The 7,500-nt window shown below is 41.3% G+C and overlaps 1 pseudogene; it reads left to right on the top strand.

Moving 5' to 3' along the window:
- The first annotated feature begins 1,366 nt into the window (after nucleotides 1–1,366).
- On the top strand, nucleotides 1,367–2,059 carry LOC138013790 (uncharacterized; annotated as a pseudogene).
- The last annotated feature ends 5,441 nt before the right edge of the window (nucleotides 2,060–7,500 follow it).

The raw sequence follows: 7,500 nt of genomic DNA on the forward strand, positions 1-7,500 counted from the left end.
GATCTTATGAAATTAAGAAACTGTCTCCATCGTTGTTTTCTTCTAACGCGCAATGAATTTGACTGGGCAGAATATAAAATCTCCTGCAATAGTGTGAAAAAGCTCTCATTGAAGCTGAAAACATCATACATATCAAAAAGTTCAGAACAATATGAATAACTCGAGATCCCTTTGGAAAGTGATAAACAACATTGTTCCATCAAAAACACAAGAGACGATCGTGGCTAATGAATTTAATTCATATTTTTCATCCGTAGAAGGCCGCACAGCTGAGGCTGTTGCAAAGCTGGCATTAGAAAATAATATCATCTGTTCAAATTCACCCATGCCAGATCTTGTATCATTTTCCGATGATTGTTTCAGGTTCACTCCCATGAGCATCGAAGTTGTAAGGCGTACCATCTTGTCTTTACCATTGAACAGAGCTCCAGGACCTGATAAAACTAAAGCTTGGGCCTATTACTGAGATAATCAACTGCTCACTCGGTACTTCTACTTTTCCATCAGACTGGAAGATTGCTGAGGTCATCCCACTCCTAAAAGAGGGAGACCATGAACAGCCTCCGAATAATCGGCCATCGTCACTACTTAATGTTGCGTCTAAAGTTTGCAAGAAAATCGTTCTACAATCTTGGACAGATTAAATGGAACATTGAGACCACCCCTTACCCCAAAATCAATGATGAGAAAATGGTGCGTTTTGGCCTTCACATGGCTTCATCCTTGATTTGGGGGAGAGGGGGCATTTCTGTTCCATTTTATTCTGTCCAAGATTGTCTGTTATCTCGGCGTTACTACAGTAGTAGCGTTATTTAGGGTAATCACGAGATGAAACACGCATTCGAGAGCACAGCGGCTTCATTACTAACTGAGCTGAACGACACTGGAAAAAGAGATTGCAAGTGGAATTTCTTATTAGCTGTTCATGTACTTTTTGTGTTTAATTAGGAATAAATAGTACGTGTTTAAAAGCATGTTCTGATCGGCGTGAAATTGTAAAATATGCAGCTTCGGTAATGATTGTGCGGGAAATTTTAATGAGCGTAACGATTGAATATTTCTGCTCGAACTTGCGAGATACGTTTGTCAGAACATATCGGTAAAATGGAGTTGCTTTCGCAATATTTATCGAGCAGTGAAAGTCAATCAGAAAGCCTTGATGAACAATTAGAGCCATCAAAAGTGCGGAGCGTGTACCTACTGACTTACAGCCAAGCTGATCTCAGCATTTCTCCGGACAGACAATCGTTCGTGGATGCAGTTTGTGAAGCAGTTTCGAATTGTAAGGGGCCGAAATCCCGAAATCAAAAGTGGTTCAGTGGTCTTGCTGCCAAGAAATCATAAAAAGGGAGGGAAGCACTACCACATGGTGCTAAAGTTGGACCGTGTCAGGAGATGGCTGCCGATTCAAGACTATTTAAAGAGCAAGTGGAATGAATATATACGTGCACTTTTCCAACCGTCACGCAAATTACTACACCGCTTGGTTGTACACAACAAAAGAAGATGACAGTTGCATTCAGTCTCGATATCATCCTGATTTGGCAAATCGTGGTCCACCAAGAACGATATCGGCGAGTCAAGCTCGTGTTAAAAGACGGTTACCTGCACTCGACGATTCGTCAGCAGAATCCACAGGCAACGAAGACTGCGAAGAGGACGTCGAAGAAGACACGGAAGAGAATGCCAGGCGAGCAAACAAAACTAGCAAAAACGTAGGCGATCACAGCGCCTAAGTTGTTTCGAGGTTTCGAACATAATCGTTGAAAAAAACATCCAGAATAGAACAGAGCTACTTGCATTGGCGCGTGAACACAAATCTGAGGGCAAAATTGACTTAGCGGAATTCGTGATGAACAGGGGGAACAGGGTGGTTGAGGAAGTTATCTCAATGGCTTGGGACATGGAAAGGTCAAGTGAAGTGCTCCGAAGAAGCAAAATGTCAAGGCTAGAGATCTTACAGAAATTCGTGGAAGATCCTTGCACCGAGGGATGCAGTGTGCTGAGCAGATCCTGCTGTGGAACGATGTGTCGAGGGAAGCATTTAGTGAAGCTGTAAGAAATCTTCTTGAAAAAGGAAGGGGGAAATTTCGAAACATTCTTCTAAAGGGTCCTGCAAACACTGGCAAAACGTTTCTTCTTAACCCATTAAACATTATTTATAGGTCTTTTTGTAATTTCGCAACATCTAATTTCGCGTGGGTGGAAGCTGAAAAAGCGGAGGTCATTTTTTTAAACGACTTTAGATGGAACCCCCAAATCATTCAGTGGCATGATTTACTTCTTATGCTCGAGGGCCAGCCAGTTCATCCTCCTGCCCCAAAGTCATATTTTTCACGCGATCTAGAGTTTAAAAGGGACACCCCAGTATTTTGTACTACCAAGCACGATATTGTTTATGTAAGGGGAGGGATTATCGATGAAAGAGAGACCGAAATGATGGCGCTACGCTGGCACTCTTTCCAGTTCCAAAGACAAATTAGAGACAGTGAGCAACTGACAGTCCCTTCATGTGCAAAATGCTTTGCCGAATTTATTTTGCATCGATAGCCAGCGGGATCACTGCGAAGAACTCAATACATTAAAATTATTTGAATTATTGTATTTGTCCTTTGTTAATCAATTAAAGAATTGTTATTCTGGAATCGGAATATTACTACAATGTAGGAGATATTGAATCTATGATGGGAAACACACTCCTAAAAATTACTTGGACAGCGTTACTTCATAAGTTAATTCATTGCTAATTCATTCGTTTTTTTCAGTGATAAAAATTAATTTCAGAAAGACTGCTGGATGAATTAAAAATTTGGCACCTCGAATACTTAAAAGTTGACTGTAATGATTCTCGTAAACCTGCGTTTCAAAAAGGAAGCCTATAAAAAAGAAATAAAGACATTGATATTGATGGAAGGAGGATTCGAACCCTCAACCATCGAATACCAATCCATTTACAAATAGCCATACAGAACTTTGTCAGTCTTGTGAATTTTAAGAATTTCTTTTGCGGCTCCCTTAAATTTGTTGCCGATTTTTACCTGGTCAATCTTCTGATTTTTCCATGATGAAAAGTAGAGCATGATTTACCTGGTACCAACGAATTTTGTCGATTTTTCACGTCAAGTCAGTAAAGTGACTGATCAGACAGACACTTTATTTCGATTGCTTGTTAATCGAGCTAAACCGTTGAAAAGCGTCTCAAAGCAGACGTAAATCGTATCAGACACCTCGTAAATCGTGCCTTAAACGTTTTGATGTCATGTAAAGCCATTAATTGCGCCACAACGCTAAAAGCGATACTTTAATACTTGAGTCTTTCGCCATTGCTTCGTATAATTTCAGCGACGCAACCGTTCATAGACCGTATAGTTTTATCGATTGACTCCCACGAAATGCTATTTATTGTTTCTTGTACTCTATCGCAAAACTCTTCATACGATTCATGGGTAATCTCTTGCTGAAGCGCATCTTTCTCCAACTTCCTGGAAACAATGTGAAAAATGTTCTCTATCGGATTCAAGTCCGGACTTCGTGGTGGTATTTTTAAAAGTTCTGACTGACAACGAACCATAGCGTCCCGGGCTGCTCTGCTGTTTTGAGATGGATCAGCGTCCTGAAGCCACATTCAACTCAATCCTTTGTCAGAATACGAAAACATGGTGTTAAAATTTTTATCAATGAAAGAAGTGAAGAAATTGCCGTTCATTGTCTCGTATCTTTCACAAATTACTACTCCTTTTCCGAAACTTATTGCAACTATAAATTTGGCAACCTTTCCTCCCGTTCCGACTTTCTTCCCTTTAGCCAAGCACCCTTGTGTAGGCCCTTCTGATTTTTTTCTCCATACTCTTCCTTTAGGAGCACAGGCTTGGTCCATTGGGTTGGTCTTGTAGACGAACGAAACACCATCCAAGTAAAAGGCGATGGAGTATGTCCATACATTTGGGGGATAGTTTTCTTTCATCGTTTGGGCAAATGCAACCCTCTTTTCTTTGTCCGCCTCACTCATCAACCCCTTTTTGCGTGCCTGCAGGAAGAAGTAACCATTTTGAGAAGACGTCTAACAGTTCGATCAGTGACATGACGAATTTCCGTCCGTTCCATCAAACGCCGGGATGAAAACGAAAACGAACTCTCTTTATCTCTCAATTCGGTAATGCTTCCAAGAATTAATTCCTCTTGTTCAGGGTTAACTTTTCTCTTCTGGCCACATAAACTTCTATTGTTTTCAGGCGCTGTGTCTCTTGTACTTATCAAGCAGTGCACACTTGTTTTGGAAATTTTTTCACCGCTGAGCAATCTCTTTCAGAGTAAGATCAGTAGTGGCCTTCAGAAATCTAACACTTGTTTTTGTTTCCTCAGGTATTCTTTCTCTAGATGGCATTTTTTCTTCAGTTCTAGAGTTATACCCTTATTCTTTAATTTACTAGTACTTAAGTTTCACTTAAGGTTACCCTTTTATACGCTCCGTATCCCTAAAAATATCTACCATGTAATATCTCAACATAGTAACATAACGACGCGTGTGACTGCGTCAGAGGCCAGTGATTTCGGGCGATAAATGTGTTGACATACGCCCTCTTAATTGACCAAATCCTTGATTTCGTGACGTAGATGCCCTTGATACAATCTTGGACAGATTAAATGGAACATTGAGACCACCCCTCCCCCCAAAATCAATGATGAGAAAATGGCGCGTTTTGGCCTTCACATGGCTTCATCCTTGATTTGGGGGAGAGGGGGCATTTCTGTTCCATTTTATTCTGTCCAAGATTGTAGAACAATTTATCACCCCACCAAAGCGGCAACAAGTCATTCCATTGGACTGAGACCTTGAATATTTATACCACGGATCTAATTTTGGAGGCGATGGACAAAAAGGAAATAGGCGCATTAGTCTAACCCGACCTCTCAAAGGCTTTCGACAGTATATGCCATCAGAAGCTCTCCGCTTTAGGTGCCTCACCCGCTGTAGCTGCTATCAGATCCATTACCAATCACACACGCAGTCCCCCAGGGAGCGATTCTTTCGCCGCTCCTCCTTTGTATTTATCTAAACGATCTGCCAGGGGCTCCTCAATTCTGCCAGCTCGAGTCATATGTCGATGACTCTAAAGTTTTACTATCTTTTTCCGTAGCCGATGCCATTGACGCTAAGTTCAAGCTCGAAGATGATTTGCACAAATGATTTGTTAATAAACCCTGAGAAAACGAAGTTCTTGTTGATCAGCACCAAGCAAATGATAAGTAAACATTCAGTCAATTTTACTGTTTCGTTTATTGGAAAGATTCTTATGGCTGTCGAATCAGCAGGAGATCTAGGAGTATACATAGATTCACACCTGACCTATGCGCTCATATCTCCCACTTAGTCTCTTCTTGCTTGACTAAACTGGTTCAGATCAACCGTGTGAAATACTGTTTTGATAGGAAGACTTTAGTTTTAATTATGACATCTCTTGTCTTTAGCAAAATGCTCTACTGTTCGACCGTGTGGTCTAATACCTCATCTAAGAACATTCAAAAGCTGCAACTTATTCAGAACTTCACCTGCAAAATTATCTGAGGCGCTCGGAAATATGACCATGTGACGCCATTACTTGATGAACTCAACTGGCTTCCAGTTAGTAAGATGCTCAAATTCAGAGACGCCGTTATGGCTTATAAGTGTGCCAGCAATTTAGCTCCTAAATATCTATGTACAAAAACGATCTTCTGTACATAATCGCACAACCCGTAATAATGAGAAGTTCGAAATCCCATTATTCAGGTTAGCCACCGGCCAACAAACCTTCGCCTATAGAGCAGTATCCCTGTGGAACACGTTAGACACGCTACTACTGTAAAGGCCTTTAAGAAAGCCCTGATACTTGTAATGAATGAATGAATGATTGTATGACAGTTAGCATTTGACGATATTAGCTTGTTAGATATAGTTTGCATTTATATCTGTAAATAGGTACTGAAAAACCCTTTTTGGGAGCCCAAAAACGCTGACATAGCCGATGAATGGGGAAGAATGTTAACAGCAAACCAAACGACATGCCAAAAAAAGAATTACCTGCAAAGCCCACATTGAAGGAGGGCAGACGTTTAGAAGCAGGGCAAATAGCAAACCAAAGGACATTTTAGCCCGCAAGGCCCACAAAAGGGGCAAACCGTTAACAGCAGGGCTAAGAACATACGAAGATAAAATTGCCTGCAAAGCCCACACAAAAAGAGGGCAAATGTAAAAACCAGGGCGAATAATATATAACACAAAATATAGCCCGCAACAGCAAATAAAATAACATATGAAATTAGAATTGCCCGCAAAGCTCACATGAAAAGAGGGCAGACGTTAGAAGCAGGGCAAATAACAAACCAAACCAAATTATAGCCTGCAAGGCCCACAAAAAGGGCAAAACGTTAACAGCAGGGCAAAGAACATACGAGATAAAACTGCCTGCAAAGCCCACATGAAAAAAGGGCAAACATTATGAAGCCGGGCGACTAATATACCAAACCAAAAATAACCCGGAAAGCCCACAAATAAAAAGGGCAAAACGTTAAAAGTAAAACAGGGCGGACAAAAACAAACAGAAGCGTAGAACCTAAACAGAAACAAAACAATCGAGAACCACAGCGAAACACGAGACAAAGGACAGAGAAAATAGAGTTTCACAAACCTCCAAAGAAACTTCATCAGCTTGAGCTGGCGCTTGGGCTTCGTCAGGGGCTGGGTTTTGCAAAACAGCCTGGGCTTCTTCAACAGCATTAGCTGAAACCTGAGGGTCAGGCATGGTGAAACTATCTGCATGCAGCTTGAAGAGAATAGCGTCATTCCTTTGTTTACTCCCCCTTTTATACGTGCGAGGTGAGATTGCTGTAGTTGTATTGTAACTTGCATTGTTTAAGTTGATTTCAAGTTCAAATGATCACACTGGATCAATGGATTTTTTTCACTTCCTGAGTTCAGGACATTGACCGTTTGAATAGTGTTCATATTATTGTGTTGACAGTTTGTGATGGTTTTGTTGTTGGCACTCAACTAAATTGAAGCGTTTGCGGACTTGAGGCGGGAGATTAAACAGTCTATTTGGCAAGCAGAAAGAGAATACCTCACACAACAAGTTAATACTGACTCCCTGTGGGAAACCATACGTCGGGCTATCCCCAATAAACCTAGCAGGCGTCCGCAATATACAAGGGATACCGGCATCCTAGCGAATGAGCATTCATTCATTTATACTTAATTGACCGCTCCCCATAGGGGCTTTTCAGGGCCAATGAAACACAACGAAACTACAGAACAGAACAACGACAACTATTAAGAATCCCAACCGGCCGGAGGCAAACCAGTTGGCTATTTACAAGTGCAGCTGGAAAGTTGAAGCAGGGACAATCAGGATCAAATGCAACAAGTGGTCAGAGCGGGTCTTGAACCCGGGATCTCCGTATTTCAAAGGCAAGCGCCCTAACCACTGGGCCACACTGCCCAAAGTTCAATCTATTTTTTAA

Source organism: Montipora capricornis, chromosome 8, assembly GCF_036669925.1.
Source record: "Montipora capricornis isolate CH-2021 chromosome 8, ASM3666992v2, whole genome shotgun sequence".
Classification (NCBI taxonomy): domain Eukaryota; kingdom Metazoa; phylum Cnidaria; class Anthozoa; order Scleractinia; family Acroporidae; genus Montipora; species Montipora capricornis.